Consider the following 19,314-nt stretch of genomic DNA (forward strand, 5'->3'; position numbering starts at 1 on the left):
AGGTTATAGTGACTCATTTTTAAAAAAAATAACATTTCTGCTGTTGTTGCTCATCTGTTTTTGTTCACTGATCCACAGTGAAAAAGACAGTGTTATCAAACAGTGTCTTTTTCAGTGTTTGATAAACATGTTCACTTTGTTCACTTTTAGAAAAAAGATCTGACTCAATTCTACATTACATCATTATTAGTAGTAGTACTATTATTGTTGCATGATTATCAATCTTGTTTTTTTTATATAGCTGTTGTTTTTAACACTTTAAGAATGTTTTGGTGTGAATTTTGATGCTGTTACGCCTGAATTTCCCATTTGTGGACCAATGAAGTTGGTTTCTGTTCTATTAACCAATCTTTGGTCCGACCCAAGATCCACGTATTTTTCCAGGCAGATCTGAACTCCACAAGAGTCGATATGTAGAGCAAACTACGATCAGAAATCTCATCCCAGTCACTTTGAAAAATGGCAGCAGTTACGTTTTAACGAGCAGGAAGTTCTGAACCAGCGATCAACCCGGTCAAGACCCAATGCAGATCCTCTGAGTTTATTTTCCACAGTTGATTGGGGCTGGAAAATTGCTTCGTTAATCTGCACTGCATCAATTTGTCCAATGCGTCTCATCTGTCATTCTGGGAGCAGCCTTGTGTGTTTTGGCCCCATCAGAGCCACGGAGCAATGTTTCTGCAGCTGACCGACCCGCTGACTGCTTGGTTTGGACCTGCGCTGGTCTGTCTGTGCTTATGGAGAGTCTCGCATTAGCCAAGAGCAGTTACAGTGTCCTGATGCAGCACACATGACAGGAAGAAACCAACCAATCAAGCTCTTCTCATTGGGAAACAGAAATTGGCAGGTATATGAATAAAAAAAATAAAAAAAATTGGCTTCGATAAGACAGCTTTAGTTTTGCCTGTGGCAATGTTCAAAACTTGATTTAGATTTCAAGTGAGATCAATGGAAATAACCTTTGGCACAAAAAATGAGTGGGATGAAGTTATTGGTGTGGGAAGAACAGGTTTACAAGACCAAAGAGATACAATCGCTTAGAGTGGCAACGAGGTGAAAATTTCTACTTTTGAAGTCATCTAGGCAGATAAAACCTGGTGCTTACATGCTATACCAAACATGAATGTGGAGCTGTGAGCTCGTCTCCTTCTGTTTCGCAGATGTTCAATCAAGTCAACAGGAATTGCATTGATTTTCTATCAAGAAGCAGAAACGGATGACTGGTCTCGAGCCATTATTTGTGTTATTTTGCAATGCAGATATAATTTATACCAAGCCAGGGTCCCAAACAAACAGGTCAAACTAACATGCATGTGCAAGACTTGTACAGTGAGTTGTAATTTTTCTGAAATATTAATTATAATTTCATGTGCCATAATGTGGAGCAGATGTCTTACTTTTGTATTTTTAAATGTTGTTTTAAAGGGGCAGTATCATATAATGTAACGTTACTCCTTCATCAAAGCATACTTGCAGCCTTGATTCCTTCTTGCATGTCTGAGAAATACTTTAATCTCCCATGGCAACCATTCAGCTGCCATGTAAAAACGCCTGCATGGACCTAGCCCCGCCTTCGAGGATGAAGCTCCTCCTCCGAGCTGCGGTTTCCAAAACGTCGCTCGCAGAGCAACCCCTCCTCTCTTTAACTTCCCCAATCAAACTCCTTCAAACTAACCAGCAGCAAATAGCAAGCACCCGCTGAGCTCATTATAGGAGCTACTTCTCAGTGGTAATGTAAAGGTACAGATGTTGTTAAAGGGTTAACAGAGGAGCCATGTTGTGATGACTTCATAAAAGTGGAGTTTCAGCAAGAGAAGGAGTTTTTAAAGAGACAGAGAAGTAAAATTTTATCTAAGTCATATTTTATTAAAGGGACTTTAAGCCGTATGAATGGTATGACAGAAATGAGAGGTAACAGGTCCATATCTAAACTTGATATTGCATTTACTGCATTCATTTCATGTAAACTTCTAGATAGCTCAATTTCAATTTCGCAAAAGCATCTAGGACATTTGTAACGTTCTGCACTTCACACTCCATCCTGAAGACGTTTGACTTGCAAGTTCATGTTTTCCACTGTCAACACTTGAACTGTTTCATTCTGTTCTGAACTCTATTGTCCTTTAAAAGCTGCTGTTGTCCAGCTTTTGATCCACGTGACGGCCCTCTGAAGTGGCATTTGGTTCTCATCTGTGAACAAGACGTTCAAATTAAAAGCGCCACAGACATGCCCGCCACCGCAGCTCTCTGCGCTGGTCTCAGACAGAACAATGGTTTCTCAAGCCCGGTCAGATTGAAGCGATGTGTTCAACACCACACATGTAGAGAGAGCAGTAATTAAAAGTTGTGTACCATTTTTTTCTTTTCGTTTCTTCGTTTATTACACACAACTGCTTGTAAGCACGGACTTCAAATGTTTTCTTCTTTCTCGGATTTTGCTGAACAAAGATTTTCGGTCTGCAAATGCTGCATTCGGTAGGAATGATGAGAAAATAATCACAGTTTTGTTGGCACGAAGCGGAGTGTTTGCATTCAGAAAGTGTCATGCAAAAGTACTCTGGCCTTAAAATGTTTCTTTTTTCTTTTCTTTTTTTTATGGCTCTTACCGCAAGCTTCAAAGTATCGTGTCGCGATTTAATTTGATTGACCACTGCAAAGTGCAGTTCTGATGTAGATGGAGAATGTTATTTGTTTTTTTTTTATTTTCTAAAGTGAACATTTAATTTGCAAATGGCAAACAACTTACAGCTCCAGGAAAACTATTTGTCCGCCCTCATCAGTGGCTATGCTAATTAGCCTTAGCGTTCATGACTCTCGGTGCTATAAGCTGTAATGTAGCAGAGCGCAAAGAAGAGGGTGAGAGTGGCGCATACACAAGAATGACTGACAGCGCTCGGACCCTCCTCCTGGCTCTGATTGGTTCTTTCTGACTAAGCAGTTTATTTCTGCGTTAGCACATGAAGAAGCCAGAAGAGCTGAATTTGTTTTTGTCAGATTGTCTCATACCATACCGCTGACATAATGATAATTTTAACTGATATGTAAAAAACATATATATTTATAATAAAAGTTACATGACGTAGCATTAAATCCTATACTGGTTTCAGATTTTAACATTTTTAACATTACAATTGTAGGTGCTTTTACCATGTCTTGGCTGTTTCTTGCTCCGTGACCTGCAGGTTTTTGCTTTGATCTGTTTATCTTCCTGCCATGCCCACATGTTGAGTTTCCAGCCAAATCTAAACACGTCAAATCCCTTAAAAACGCAAAGTTTCTGCTACGTAGGCAGATGGGACGCGTATTTGTTTTCGTCATTCAATGGTAAGTTTGACTGATTGTAAACTTCTTCTGTATCTGCGTTTCTTCGGCTTCACCGGAATCTCTGCGGGTCGACTCGTTCGCCCTTCGACCTCCGACCTTTTAATCCACAACCAGCTGCAGCGAGGCCTCAGAGGAGGACTAAGTGATTCTGCTTGTGAGAGTTTGAGTGTGGAAATGGAATGAGAAAACATGAGCACATTCTTCTCTTTGTGAAAAATCAAATGGTTTAGTTAAATAACGAACTGCACAGCGTTTCAACACAACAGGACTGAGTATAATCATTAATATCTCTTAAACTTAGATAATTTAAAAAAACATACCTGAAATGACTGGAATTAGTTCAGCACAATTCTGTCACACTGTGATGCAGATGATTCTACAGCTGAGTTAATATTCTTGTTGTAACAGATCTTGTCAGTCTCTCTAAGTAAAATGTGTCTAATTTCACTTGCAAAATTACCCTTACTCCTTAAACTTCACTTTTTAAGTTTTAGCCATTGATTTTAATGTTTTCATTTGGATAAATTAACTCAAAGGAAAATGTTTTTATTTATTTTATTTTATTTTTTTTACAAATTTAAATCTTAAAACGTTTGCTCAGTATGATTCAACATACATTCAGAAATCAACCTTGTAGTAAACACAACTTAATGACGCACATTCGCACGATTCTTCACTCAATAACTAAAAACTCTGTCAAATTGCATCTGAAGTTGGTTTGGTCAGAAAACACCAAAGGCAATCAGAGTTTAAATAGCATGGGTTAGATCAAGGCGTTAGAATTAGCATAGCCAAAGTCCAGGTCTAAATCCATTTGAGAATTTGTAGCAAGACTTGAAAATTCATGTTCACAGACACTCTGGATCCAATCTGACAGTGCTTGGGTGATGTTCTAAAGAAGAATGAGCAAAAACGTCAATGTCTAGGTGTAAATTACTGCTTGAGACACACCTCAAAAGACATGGAATGCCACTAGAGCAACAGGTGGCCTGAATATTTGAAACCATGTCTCCTGTTGTTTCCAGGCTGTGATTATGTGAATAGTTTTGCAATGCACTGGATTCTGCCATATAACAGGGTCCTTGTAAAATCGTTTTCATACCTGAGGCCTCTGTGTCTCATTAACATATAACACTTCCTGACAACAAGAAAGTCCAAAAGATCCACATCTGTCTCAGTGTGCCTGTCAGACGTTTCCAGCAATGCAGGTTATCTTTTGTCACACTGCATCTCACCTTACCCGTCGGGTCTTTTGGGGTTTGTAAGAATGTCACAGGTTCAGACCTCTGCCTTCCAAAGTGCTTTGTCAAGGCCCGGCAGCCCCAAGGGAGCTGTCTATTTACAAACTGAATGGGAGTGTGTGCATGTGTGTGTGTGATTATGCGCTAAAGGGTGCTTCGAAGGACCCAGCCTATTGAATCAGGATGAAAGGGTGCATGTGCATACCACCAAACTATCTGCCTCCAGGACAAAAGCATAGGGCTAAGGAGAGGTGGGGCAGGGGGATTCTTCCTGTAATCTGTCACACCTCCACCGTCCCAGAACCATACGCCCTCAAGAAGTGTTGCTCCTCTTTACAGACTTGAGGGTGCTGTGTTTTCTTTAGCACATAGAAGGATAAATGGCCAGCTCCGATTAATGCTGAATGAACAACTTCTTCTCCTAACCCTCCCGCGGTCTTAAGAGACGGGGTCATTTAGACCCCACAGGTTTTTTCATTTGTGCGGCGGGGTCTCACTGACCCTGCATGCACTTTTACAAGTATTTCTGTGTGTGTGTGGTTTCGGAAACTGACCTTCTGACGGGACAACACCCCTGCTTTCTGACCATCACATTTGCCACTCACAATCAACTTATTATGTTACCTTAAGTTGCTGTAAAAAAGCTGTATAAATCAAATGTAACTTAAAATAAATGTGACTTTTTCATGCCTTGAAACTGACCTCTGTCTCTTTAAGAAGCTCCTTCAACAATGCTCTCAATGCTAAAAGATTAGTAACCATTCTTAGTAGCACTAGTTCATTGCTGCTGCCACTAGTCTGAGGAGTTGAGCGGTGAAACGCCATTTACGTACTCTCAAAATGGCTGCCATTGGAGATTGAAGGATTCCTAAGACATGCATGAATGAATCAACTCAACACTCCAGGTATGCTTTGATGAGCGAATAACATTATAACAAGCCTAAATAAAACACCTTGCTATAAACTTCAAACAAAGTTAAAAAACAATTTATGTTGGATATTTTCATCCCTATGATTCATTAAATGGCATTGTCTAGAAAAGACGCCAAGGTAATCTCACCACAGATTGGAAGCATCTTCCCGCCTGGTCCAAATGTTACGAGGTGTTTCTGACTCACGCTCCTGGTCCTCCATGTTTACATAAGATGCCAGGAGGATAACTTGGAGGAAGGTACGTAAGGACACTCTTCGTGGGTTAGTAAAGGAGTAACAACCACCTAAACCGTGTCTGCAGCGGCAAGGAGGCAGGGCGTGTGTTCAGACATGGCAGAGGTTCCAACCCAGTGAGCATGTAAAGCCTCAAAAATTGGAAGTCTGAAATGCCTTTGGTGTCAGAGAAGCTTGCAAAGATGTAATGTGAGACATTTCAGGATGCTGAAAATGGACACAAAACTGGCTTACATCCTTGATCATTTAAGACACGCTCTACTAGAGAAAACTGATGTTAGAATAGGATTTAGTTGAAACAACAGTCAGCTGAGGACACTGGGCAGCATCAGCACTGCTGCTGTCCACTAAGGCACATGGGTAAAAAAAAAACAACTCAAATGTTCTTTTCAATCCTTGAAAATTATAAATTGTAAAGCTGGAGATACTAGTCAATCTTTAGGTTAAGCAGCCCTGCATGAAGGGCAAATTAGAACTAGATCTTGAGTGAGTACAGAGGGTTACATAATTGCTGCAGGTCCGCTCAATCTGGCTGATCAAGGTGGGGCGGATTACTCCAGGAACTGGGATAAAACACAAAATGTGTAACACATTTCATTGTAACCAGATCTTTGATTCATTCTGCTCCACTTAAAGGGACATAATTGTGTATTTTCCAGGCATATAGTGCCATTTTATAGTGTTCCTTCAGTTATAAAAATGCTGTATATATAAAACACAACTGAAAAGAAATTTGAAACATTGTAATTTAATGCCTTGAAATTATCCCTCTGTTTCTTTAAGAAACGCCTGTACTTTCTGAAACTTCACCTTCAGGAACAAGGTGGCTCCTCTGTTAACCCTTTAATTTTATTCTTAGCAGAGTTGAACTGAGAAGCAGCTCCTATAATGACCCCAGCTGGTGTTCAGTTCCACCAGGCATTTGCTAATTGCTGCTGGCTAGTCTGAAGGAGTTGAGTGGATGAGTTTAGGGAAGAGCTGCTCTGTGAGGCTGAAGCTCGGAAACTTGTAAACTGCAGCTCAAAAAAGTTGATTTTGTATAATGCTGCCCTTTTAAAGAATAAATAGGGGTAAGAAACTTAACCAGGACATGAGAGCGATGAGTTGAATTACATTTTCCTAATCAAAGTTTAGGGAAAATTTTAATAAAACCTGAAAGCCAAAAAACACTTTACACAAAAGATGTAATGGAAACATAAATTACAACATGTAAACGGAGGCCAAATTTGAGTTACAGGCATCAGAAAAACAACATCACCCGCATTAGTCACTGATGTTATTTCCTACTGAGAAAAAAATGGTACAGTGACCGAAACCTGACCTGAACCGAGGAGCCAGCTTGTGTGTATCAGTGTGTGTTGAGCACCACAGGGCACACTTAAGCTTACAAAGAGAAGGGATTTTTCTTTTGTTAATGTGACTGATAGCAAATAAAATCTTACACACACACACACAAATACACGCACACCTACACACGCATACACAATTCAGCGCAGAGCCCCATCTTCTTCACCTTGTACCTCTTTAACTTCCCTCGTGGGGTTATTAACTCCCTGATTGGCGAGCTTCCCTTTCGGTTCCGTCCTGTTTAGTCGTCATGGCAGCATGACCAGAACACTTATTAGCTGACCCCGTGGGATTAGCCCAACTTTGAAAACCTGGAGGTTGAGGGCTGGGAGGGTGGGTTAAGCCTTCACCTCGAGCTGCTCGCCACCGCATCTCACAAAAACATTAATTAAATTGCTGAGACACCAAGGCAGGAATGTTTGCTCTGCTCTCTGCCTCTACCTTTGTCTCCACCTTTCTTTGCTTTTCCCATCCTTGTGCTCCACTTTAGGCCTTCTTTCAGGGCCTCGGACTCCTCACACCTCAGAGAATGAGGGCGACAAGTGGTGATTTAGCGTAAAAGCTGCAGCCTGAGATGAAAATAAGGCTGTGGAGTCTGATTAAACGCACAATTCAACCATACACCCTATACATCATAATGAAGTGTAGATCTACAAGCCTATAAACAAAGGTAAAAAATGTATTTTACTATACAAACTATGAAAATGACACATGGTTCACTTATTATGAAGTAATAACATATTACCGAAAAATAAAAAAAAGTAAGTATGTATCATAATTTATGATTATTTCAATGCTGATTTGCTTGTTTGTTGTTGAAAGAACGGAAACTGTAAATTATATCAATCAACGTTCAAATTCACCAAACTGATGTGTTTAAACTTCTTCATGATGAGCTGCTTAAACCAGAGCTGCACAATATCTCAGATTACAGCCATCAACACTCATTTTATTGTGTGTTCAATAATTCAATTGCAAATGACTGCATAAATATAATATTTTAATCCGTATTAACCACAATTAATCACGATTAATCAAATTAATGGTGATTAGTCAGATTAATCGTGATTAATCAGATTAATTTCGATTGATTGGATTAATCCTATCAAGTATGAAAAGAAAAATCTGCAGAATGTGCCAATTTTAAAATCTGATTAATCGATTAATCGTCAGAATAATAGATAGAATAATCATTTCAATTACTGAAATAATCGTTAGCTGCAGCCTACATCAAAGATATTGATGATGACATATCTTTGATATTACCCGCCAGATGCGGGTAATACGGTAAGCAAGAACTACATAACACTGAAGATAACGCATCCTATTGCTTGCAAGCAGTCTCATCACAACGGCGATAAAAAAAAAATTATGTTGAAACTTTTGTGACACTAAGATGTAATTGAGCCACTGACAAAAAAAAAAAACAAAAACTTTTCGGAAGATGATGACACCTGTTGCTTGCAAACCTTTTTCCTTCCGTAAAACTTTCCATTATGGATATTGTCCTTCAGCTGTGAAATCTGTACATGTTTTACTTTTAAAACCGAATAAGTGAAATAAATCAGCTCTTGATAATATTCTAAATTCATTAGGATTCACTTTAATTTTTAGTTGAAGCCTTAAGATAACAATATTCAGAGAAAACCATAGATAGCTCTAGAAGAAACCAACAACTTTTTTTCGATTTCATTTTTTTTATGCATCAAATGTACGACCAAACATTAGCCGGCGCCTGCTATGAACAACACATTTACACACAATACATGACAGAAAGATCAGACCCAGCGCGAGCGTCTGACCTGGCAGACAGGCTGCCTCTGCTGCCTCGCGGGCATCACGAATAAAGGTTTCCCGCACGAGGTGATAAGAGAACCAGAGGTCAGGCAGGAGCCGCGGAGAAGGAGGCAGATAACAGCCTCTAATCCGAAAAATTCAACACCGCCACGGTCTGAAGAAGCGATAGAGATAAGAACTAATCGTGTTTCCTCATTTCTCCGCGGGGAGCCCTCCTCCTCCCTCCCGGACTCTCACCAAGAGCGCCCGCTTGACCCGAGATACAGACCCATGCACCGGGTGCGGAGGAATGTGAGGCGCCGCTGCTGGAGCCCCCCAGCCTGGAAGTCGGTTTTTGACATGTAAGCCGAACAGAGCTCCGTTTTCACACCCTCTTGGCTTTAAGGTTCACCCAGTTGTTGAGTAACTATAAGTATAATCGATATCACAACATCATTGTTCGTTTGATGTGTTTATTATTAGGCGTTAAGCGTTCTTAAAAGTGCAATATTTCTACCGATAAACAAGAATAGGTCGTTATTAGACTCAGTGTGCGCTCACAGTTTTCCAATCAAGCGGAGGTTTAGAAGAAGCTTACCTTGGGAAAGTATAATCCAGAGCCCCGCTGGAATGCAGCTTCACTTCCAATTCCTTATCCACAGTAAGAGGGGGGGGGTTTATCAGTAAGAAAAACGAAAAAACAAAAACTGAAGGGAAAAGCTTTTTCTTTTTCTCGCAGCACAGCGCAGTTAGCTCCTACACATCGCTTAAAGTGAGCCGAGAATCACTGCAGCGCTCTGAAGACTCTCATCAGCTCCGCCGGACTTCAACAAAAGCGCTCAGTGGAGTGAAGGAGGCAAGAAGTTAAACAAGCTGCGGGGAAGTGGGAGGTACGGCAGGCAGGGCGCGCGCGTCCGTGCGCGTCCCCGTATCACGCTGCACCTGCGCGAGGCTTTTCCTCCATGTTTTATCTTCTCATTCATTACTTACGTAAGTAATCATTAAAACACGTAGAACATCAGTTTACAACTCATGTCAAATTTTTTATTTTCTTTTAAATGTAGTTTTGTTATTTACATGTGATGTTGGGTATCTGTGTGTTTTTTATATATATTCTGCAGAACAGCATTTTGCTATAAAACAGCAATTATTCTGAGCCAGGCCGGAATCTTTTAATCTTTTCCTGTTTAAAAAATGAACTAAATAAATACATTTACGAATTAATTACTATATATTTTACTATATTTGATATAAAGTAGCTTTGAACTAATAGGTAACTCATATCTAGCTCACACATATCGGTCATCTGGCTTCAGAATTGTTTTGGCATATTATTTTCTTCCATATGGTGCTTTAAAAGAGCATCACAAAAAGTAATACATGTTTAAAAAACATTTCATTTGCCTGGTATCTTATGACATTTTATCATATTAAAAACACAAATTTCAACAGACTTTATTATGATTTTATGTGAGTGGAAATGTGTGAAGGAATTTTAATTAAAAATTCATTAAAGTTGCAGTATGTGACTTTTATAAATAACATGCTTTAACATATTTGTTAAAGCATCTGTCACTATGTTGTGACAATTTAATATGAGACAAATAATCTGTGAAAAGTTCCAGCTCCTCTTCCTTCTAGTTGGTGAGAAACAACCAATCAGAGACAGGAGGAGGGTCTTAGCGCTGTCTATTAGGTTGTGCATGTGTACCTTTCTCTCTGTTACAGCTAGTTCCCCACAACAAAACCTGCCATGAATGCTAAGGCTAGTTACATAGCCACAGATGACAACCCATAACTACTTCCTGAAACTGTAAGTCGTTTCTCCGCCATTAGCACGTTGGGCAGGGTGTACACGAGCGTGATTGAATCCAAAATAAAATTTAAGATAAGAGTTTAAAATTGACATTTACAAACGTTCTTCATTAAATCTGACCGAGCTCAAACTGAAAGTTTATTCCAAAATATCCAAACTTTGAGATACTAGGATGTCATCAGCATAATAATAATTTGCTAAGTCGCTGTTGGCATCACTCAGATCCCCTCCGTGTTCATATGAATGAAAAGTATTATTTAGTGATAAAACACACTTGTCTTTCACCTGTTTTCCTCTTTCAAACATCTCGTGTTGATTGTTCCTCCCTGCCTCCGCTTACCGGTCACATTTCACTTTATTTCCAGTACAGTCTGTGCAAGTTTGCTTTTCCATTTTAAGCAGGTTTATTTATATACAGTCTTGGGAAAGTTGCTGCAGGTGTGCTGCTAACCAAACATTTCCTTCTGTCAATTAAGACAAGTGCTGAAAAGCGAGACACTGAATGCGTGTCTGTGTGTGTGTGTGTGTGTGTGTGTGTGTGTGTGTGTGTGTGTGTGTGTGTGTGTGTGTGTGTGTGTGTGTGTGTGTGTGTGTGTGTGTGTTGCAGCGACAAACTGGAATCTGAGACTGGCATTGCTTTTCCCCAGTGCTCAGCCTGGCAAAAGGGTTTCATCACCATCACTGACAGCCAGATATGTCTGGGAGAATATCATGCATGTACACACACATGATCACCAGAACACATGGTGTGTATATGTGTTTGGATATGTTGGCACACAGCCGCTGACGCACACGAGAACCAACTAAAAGACACAAATTAGACAAGAAAGCCGTAGCGTGAATGGATAGCATCAAGCTTCAGTCGTGTATGACTTAACGGGACGGCATTGTTTATTTTCCAGGTACATATTGACATTTTATAGGACAATCAAGTAACTGTTACCTTCAGTTGTTATAAAATGCTACATATATTCAAAAGGAAAATTGTCCTAATCTTTTAACTGCTTCAAATTGGGCCTGCGTAGCTTTAAAAAGCTCCGGCTGTTTCTGAAGCTTCGCCTTCAGGAGGTCATCACAACATGGCTCCTCTATTAACCCTTTGAGAACGTTTTCACCAGCGTTGCATTGAGAAGTAGCTCCTACTGTGGGGGAGTTGGGTGGGAGGGCTGCTCTGTGAGCTTTGAAACTGCAGCTCCAAGGAGGAGTTTTGTCCTTGAAGGCGGAGCTCATCGGTTAGCCATCTTTAAATTGGAAACCATAACACAGGGGGCAAGACAAGTATTCATGAGAATGTAGAGCATGCAACCTTCAAAGTGCGACATTCCACAGTTTTTAATTTCCCTTCAGGTCATGCACATAATGTCATCTTTGTTATGCTAGTTTGAGGCTGAATGACTCTTATCTCCAGACAAAGAGATTCTAAGGCCTTGGGTTGTTCCAAGACAAGGTCCAGTCCAGTGTTTCTCTCTGACAAGCACACACACACGTTAGCTCTTTTCTAACTGAGAAATATGCATACTGAGTGAATTTAAAACTTACAAAGTCATTAGTTTCTAGTACAAGTATCTTAATAAGACAAAACTTACAAGTAACTTTTCAGCAAGATACAAAAGCTTGTTTCAGATCAATATTTCCTTAATGTTCATGAAAAACTACAAGTCCCACTAACAGATTATTTCACTTATTATAACAAGACATGTCTGAGATCTAGAACTTTTTAACCAGGATTATAAAAGTTTTTACTTAAAACAAGCTCTTGTTTCTTACTGAAAAGTTACTTATAAATTAGTTTTGTCTTATTTCAAGTGCACTTAGATATTTGCACTAGAAACTAGACCAAAATCAATACTTAAGATTTTGTGTTTTTGCTGCGTAAATATTCATATTCGTGGTGTCGGACCTTTAAATGAATGAACTGTCTCATTCATTTAACAAAGATTCAGTTCTTCTAGTTACAATTAAAAGTCTTTAACACGCTGAGATGTTTTGTCAAGATTTCATTTGTTTGATTTATCTTCTTTTTTTTTTTTTTACTTATTCACTCCTCTGTAAGATATGGCCAAGTTTAGTTTAGTTTCTCTAAAAATATATTCAAACTTTTGAAGACCAAAACACATCTTTCTTGCTTCTTTAAATTAACAATTAAGAATTGAATTTTGATGGTTTCGTTGAATGCGTTGAGATTGGTCCCAATCTCCAAACTGAATCAGTCGACTTGCTGCCCGCTGCAAAACTCAGCAGCCTTTGGGTTTTGTCTTGCAGGTCCGGCTGACCGGTGGGATCAGAGCAGCCTGGCTGCTGCAAGGGGGATGCGTCAGTGTGAGAAAGAGGAACAGATTCTGATGGGACTGCGAGAAAGCAAACACAGCTATCCACATCGCTCCTAGGTATGTTTGGCCTGCTGTTTGCAATGAAACTCTAAAGTGGGATTTTCTCATGGGAAGAAATCGACACGAAACGACGACGTGCCTGGAATCAAATTGATTTTTAGATTAAAGGAATCAATAAAAAGACACAAAAAAAACACCCAACATTTTTTCAGGAATATCAAATTAACAAAAACATACGAGCCTTTTTAAATAAACCGAAACACACACATATGTGATTTAGCTGTGAGGAAAAAAAAGCAAACCAGTGAGATGAACAGAGTTGTGTGTGACTGTCAGTGGAGGAGGTCTGCTCTGGGTGTTTATGTGATTCACACAGTCAGAGTTGTGGAAGACTTGACCCTTCGCAGGCTTCCCCAACACAACGGAAATGACTTCTTCTACATCTCGAACCATCTCTTCTTTCCGTCAGGAAAAAAAAAAAAGAAGCTCAGCATTTAGCTGTGCATTTTCACGGTGCTTTTCACACATCCATGAAACTTGCTCAGGATGTTTTTATATATAAGGCCTGCAGATGCCTGAACATGGATTTTGATGACATTTTTGACATTGGAGGTGTTCCTCTAATGAAAGCTGGTGCACAGAAGGGAGCAAAAAAAATGTTGCAGCAGAAAGTAAACATGAAATAACGCAAAGGAATTTGGGCCTGGAGTTACTCTCCCCGAGGGAGGCGGTCAAATTTAGTGTTTGGGCCTGAGCCAGAAGAAATAAAGGGAGGCAAAAACAGCATGCAGAGTTTTTTTTTTCTTAAATCCTGTTTCCTCATCTCTGATTTTATTAGATTTTGTGGAAGTTTTGTAAAATCTGTTGTATGAACCTTTTGTTATATTGTACATGTGATAGTGGTAACCTGTCCTTGGACAAAAATAATGAATTTCTGGCCCTGTAGATCTTCACAAATATGTTTATGTTCCTGCTTAGAGCAAGAAAAGTTTTGAATTTAGCCAATTTTATCAATGTGCTCATTGTTTTAGCGTTCTGTTCTTTTCAAGCTTGATTTCTGTCTGTATTCAAAGGTATATAAATACTTCTCTGTTATGTGATTTCACACATCAAGTAGTAAGCTTTAAGAAAATAAATGGAATCCTGGATGTCATTTAGTACAATAAAATTACATATTTTCTGGACAAGCAAGGGTTGTCCAGAAACCCTTGCTTTCTGGACAAAAGGCTAGATATATTACACATACTTATTTAAAAAATAATAAATATATATATTTTTAAAAAAGCTATTTGTTCTTTCATTTCTAACAAACCGCAGAGGGATTCGCAAAAAACACCCATGTTAATACTAGAGATGTGCAATAATTAATACTTTGGTATCAATCCGATAATGCAGAAAGTGTATCTCCAATACCGATACCGATATTTTTTTTTTGAGTTTGATATGTCAAATTTTTTTTGTTTTTTTTCTTTGAATTATTTTGTCCAAACCTGGGACAGAAATTACCCAAAGTTTAGAAACTATAACTATAAAAAATATTTTAACCAAGTACAAATAGTTATCTTTTGAGAGGAAATCAAAACAAAACGAAATCTTTTTGAAGTGCAGTTGAGAAACTGCGATAAATAAGTAAAACAAGAGGGAATCTGAATTATCTGAAGTGTGGATCTTATCATGCTAGCCAGCACCGATCGGATATTGACACCAACCTATTATTAAAATTATTTTAATAATTCTGTAAAGGGGGTTCAGTATTTTTAGAATCAATCTTTACTGGAAGAAAGAAAGCACAAAGAAGTACAACTTTTTTCTTTTTTCCCCCTCTACCTTCTTACCTATATGGAACATTTTAAATGCCCTTTTTGAGAATGCTTTTCATTTTTTCTGCTTACTATAGCACCCACTGAATGTCAGATGAAGAATAACAATATAAAGACACTAGAACAGATGACAATGAATGCGTTTATGACCTTATCAAGACATGGAGGCACAGAGCAGGGGAAAAATACCAGACGAGGGCGACAGGTGAGATTTAATCAATGGACTGTGAGTGAGAATCTGATGGGAAAACAACAGAGAAGCAGAAGGCCGACACCGGAGGGAGGGGACTGGAACAGCCATGGGAAATCGTGTTTGGTTCCTGCAACAGACTCTAAAGTTCCTCTGTGTTGCTTTCACATAGCCTTTCACCTCCGTGTGTGGACCACAAGCAGATGTCAGGGACGCTCCTCTCCGCCATTTTTACTCAGAGCTGAATGACGGCAAAGCGGGAAAACAAAACTCTACAGAGAAAACACCCAGAAAATGAATAAAAAGAAAAAAAAGTGTATAAAACCTGAAACTTAAGATGACAAAGTGTAACACATGTCGCCAAATACAACGCCTGAAACAACAGCTGACGGTCGGTGTGAAAACAGGTGGGAGTAAATTCCTGTCGTGATTACAGGGAGGTGGAAAAGAGTGAAGGATTTGGCTGAAGTGACGGGTTATTAAAAGAAGCCAAGCTAACTTTAGAGCCCTGATTTACTTAATGAGTCGTTCCTGTTTAGTTTCAGGTTCCTTCGTTTCCCACTCAGAAAAGAATGTAACCCAAACCATTTTAAAAACATCGTCCAATCCAGGCGGATAGCCGGACTGGTTTGCTAGCTCACATTAGCTCGCTATGCTAAGGTCTCAGTTTCTAAGGTCTCAGAATCTAAATAAAGACAACGAATATTTACTACGGCTGTAATCAGTGCCCTTACTCCACCCACGACATGTACACGTTAAAAAACATGTGTATTTTTAACAGTAATAAGCAGTAAAATTGTGACAGAAAAAATTCATAGACCATAAAAAAATGTACACTGTTGAATTGATGGAAAGTTGCCGTAAATAAATGAATCAATGAAAACAGTCATTTGTACATTCATTTTATAGATTGTTTTCATGTTCATTTTAGTTTAAAGTTTAAAAAATGTTTTACCTGTAATTTGTTTTACTTGTAGCCACAGCTGCCTTTGTTTTACCGTAGAGTTTATGGGGTGTTTATGCTTTGTTTTTACAGTGTAGGGCACCAAGTGCCAAGTGGGGCATCAAAAAACAAGACTTGTAAAAAATTGTCATAATTAATCATAATAAAATAAAATACAATAATAGGAGGTACATCGCAATAAAGGATTGTGCTTTTAAATTTGTGCAGCTAAAATTAAAAGAGACTGTTATTATTATTTTCCCAAAATAATATTGAAGCCAGAATCTTTTACTGCCCAAAGCGTAATACTGACTAGTTTCTCAGATGTTTACTGTGAGTTTGGATATCGGGAGTCCCTTTAAATGCTCACAATGGGTTCATTATTTACTCAAGAGTCTCTAACAACCCGCGGTGGTCTGCATCCGTCTTTGCTTACGTTTAAGCACCTAAACACCTGCCAGGAAGAAAAAATGTGCTTTTAAATGAGAAAAAAAATCTCTTCATATTTCACCAGGAATTTGCTTTTCTAATGTTTGAATTGTAAAATAGTCGAATCGGTTTTGACACGTTTTTGTGTTGACAGCACAGATTAGGATGTGTCTTCAGAGCATCTGGACTTTCAGACTTAGACTAAAGAAGATGGATGGTGCTACACATCATTTAGCTCAGAAATGTTAAAGAGAGAAGACGACCCCCTTCCCCTATGACAGACCTAATCATTTGGCTGATGCACAATTTCCAAAATGATTCATTTTCTCACTCTGTGTTTGTTAAAATACCACAGTAAAGGAGAGACGAGACAAACGTTTGCACTGTCAAAACACAAAGAGCTATAACTCAGCTAGAGGACCACCGTTCACTTAAACACCAGCTCCATAAATCCCCCCTTTTTCTGCCCCGGCATGAATCCTCCTACTCCTACCGTGACCAAGACTGAACTTCCTAATGATGCTGGATGTAATGTTTCCGTAGAAACAACACTACTTCTACCACACTCTTAGTACGACGTAGAATTGACTTTTTTGAGCTCTAAACCATGTTATAATGTTATTCCCTCATCAAAAACATACCTGGGGTGTTCTTTATCTGGAGTAAAAAAAAGTTTGAAAAATCTGTTAATCTCCATGGCAACCATCCAGCTGTGCAAAACGCCTGGGTGGACTGCCTTTGAGGACGAAGCTCCTCCTAAGAGCTGCAGTTTTGAAGTTTCTGAGCCTCCACCTCACAGAGAAATCGCTCCCCGGCAACACCCCACTCAGCTCCTTCAGACTAGCCAGCAACAATTAGCAACCACCTGACTGAAGTCATTATAGGATCTGCTGCTCAGTGAAACACCGGTAAAAATGTTGTTAAAGGGTTAATAGACGAGCCATGTTGTGATGACTTCCTGAAGACATAGTCTGAGTAAGAGCAAGAGTTCCTTAAAGAGACAGAGGCCCAATTTCAAGGCGTTAGGTCAGATTTCTTTTAAGTCATGCAATACAGCATTATTACATCAACTGAAGGTAGCATAGCCACTTGATTGTGCTGTAAAATGTGGCTGGAAAACACATAAAACTGCCCATTAACTCTTCAAACAGCTGCTAACCACCCACATTAACTTTAACCACCATAAGTCCCATAATTACACCAACAATTGAAAACACATCAAACGTAACCAAAATGATTAGCAATTAGACTCATCATTTCCAAACAATGCCAGCATTTTTTAGAGGGGCAGTGTGTGTTTTCCCACCACATAGTGGCATTTTATAGAGCAGTCAAGTCACTATGCTACCTTCAGTTGTTATAAAAATGCCTTATGTATTGAATTCGCAATTCAACACCTTGACATTGGGCCTCTGTCTCTTTTAAGAAACTCCTGCTCTTTCTGACTCGCTGCCGTCATCCCGTCAACATTCCTCTATTATGGGTCGGCAAACTTTAGTCCATAGCGCTGGACTGATCAGTAGTTCATATAATGAGCTCAGCAGATGCAGCTCCACCAGGTGTTTGCTAGTAGCAGAGAGGAGATTCTCTGCAGACTGTTTGAGAAGAATAAGTGTTTCTAAAGATCAAATACTGATTGCTCTTCTGCTAGTCCCAGCAGCAGAAACCTTTCAGAAACTAACAGAAATCACTCGTCTGTGATGACTGATTCAAACAGAAGTTCTGGGTACAGTTTCTTGTCTCAAGGCCAGTCCTACCAGCATGCCTAGGTGGGCCCCATGTGGGGGAAAGGAGGGCCCCATATGGGTTTGCCCATGTAGGGCCACAACCTACGTGGGCCCTACATGGGCAAACCCATGTGGGGCCACCGTGGAACCCGCGGACAAACCCATATGGGACCCATCTGGTGGGCCATCATTTTTTGAATATTATATTTTACTTATCAGTTTTACTTTATTTCTGTAACTAAAGCGGATTTTGTTTTTAATTTGATGACAAATAATTAACATTTAACCGTCCTACTCACAAACATCTCTGAAAATAGCTACGTTTAGTTATCAAAACAGTGTGATTTATGCTCTTATCATATCATATGCTCTTATCACACTTAACAATGCATAAGTGTCAAGTATTCTGATATTGTGGGTTACAGCAGCAAGCTCGTGAAACTAAAAGAAATAAGCTACCAATATATTATTTTGATTTGTTTAAAAAAAAAAAAAAGGAAGATCGAATGTCTCGAATGATTAATGTTAATTTCAATCAGGCGAGGTCCTCGAGAAATTTTAGGAAGGTCAACGTGATTGGAGAAGCAGCATGTGCGGAAGCTGCTCACGCAAACACGAACGTATCTTTTTTGACCCGTTTCTTCACACGTGAAGCATCTGAATGTTTTCTTACCACACCTAGAGACAGAGAGGAAGATGAGGGAGGTAAAATACAACTCATGCGGTCACTATAGCAACAATTTATTTGAAGTCTTTTTAACACGTTCCGACAAAGGGCGCCATAGTTGTGGAAGATGCTGAATAGATAAACCATAGAATCTGAAGTGGTAGATCAGGGGTCTGGACTTTTCCAAACCAGAAACCAGCGCTGGGAGAAGACAAAACGTTTTTTTTTTTTTTTGCCGTGAGTCCTGCTGAAAAAAAAAAAAATATATATATATATAGCCACAAATGTTACACAACATTTTGTGAAAAAAGTAGCTTTAAAACTGGCAAATATAGAAGTACTTTTTAAAGAACCACCATTTTATTCCTGTTTTTATGGAAAAGCAGGACTGATACATTTTCTTCTGTGTGGGACGATGTTACTGAAACCTACCTGGGTCATTATGTCATGGAAATTCAACGCAGGATTTATTTCATGCAAAAAAAATAACTGCTAAAATCTGCATCCTGTGATTTTTAAAAATGTGTGTAAAAATGG

The 19,314-nt window shown here is 39.2% G+C and overlaps 1 protein-coding gene across 1 annotated transcript in view; it reads right to left on the reverse strand.

Moving 5' to 3' along the window:
• Positions 1–9,833, reverse strand: part of LOC103475860 (vasorin-like) — a 28,348-nt gene extending 18,515 nt beyond the window's left edge. Inside the window, exon 1 of the mRNA XM_008427825.3 lies at positions 9,454–9,833. The gene's annotated coding sequence lies outside the window, so the exon portion shown is untranslated. The remainder of the gene's footprint in view (positions 1–9,453) is intronic.
• Positions 9,834–19,314: the final 9,481 nt, after the last annotated feature.

Source organism: Poecilia reticulata, chromosome 1, assembly GCF_904066995.2.
Source record: "Poecilia reticulata chromosome 1, P_reticulata-male-v2, whole genome shotgun sequence".
Classification (NCBI taxonomy): domain Eukaryota; kingdom Metazoa; phylum Chordata; class Actinopteri; order Cyprinodontiformes; family Poeciliidae; genus Poecilia; species Poecilia reticulata.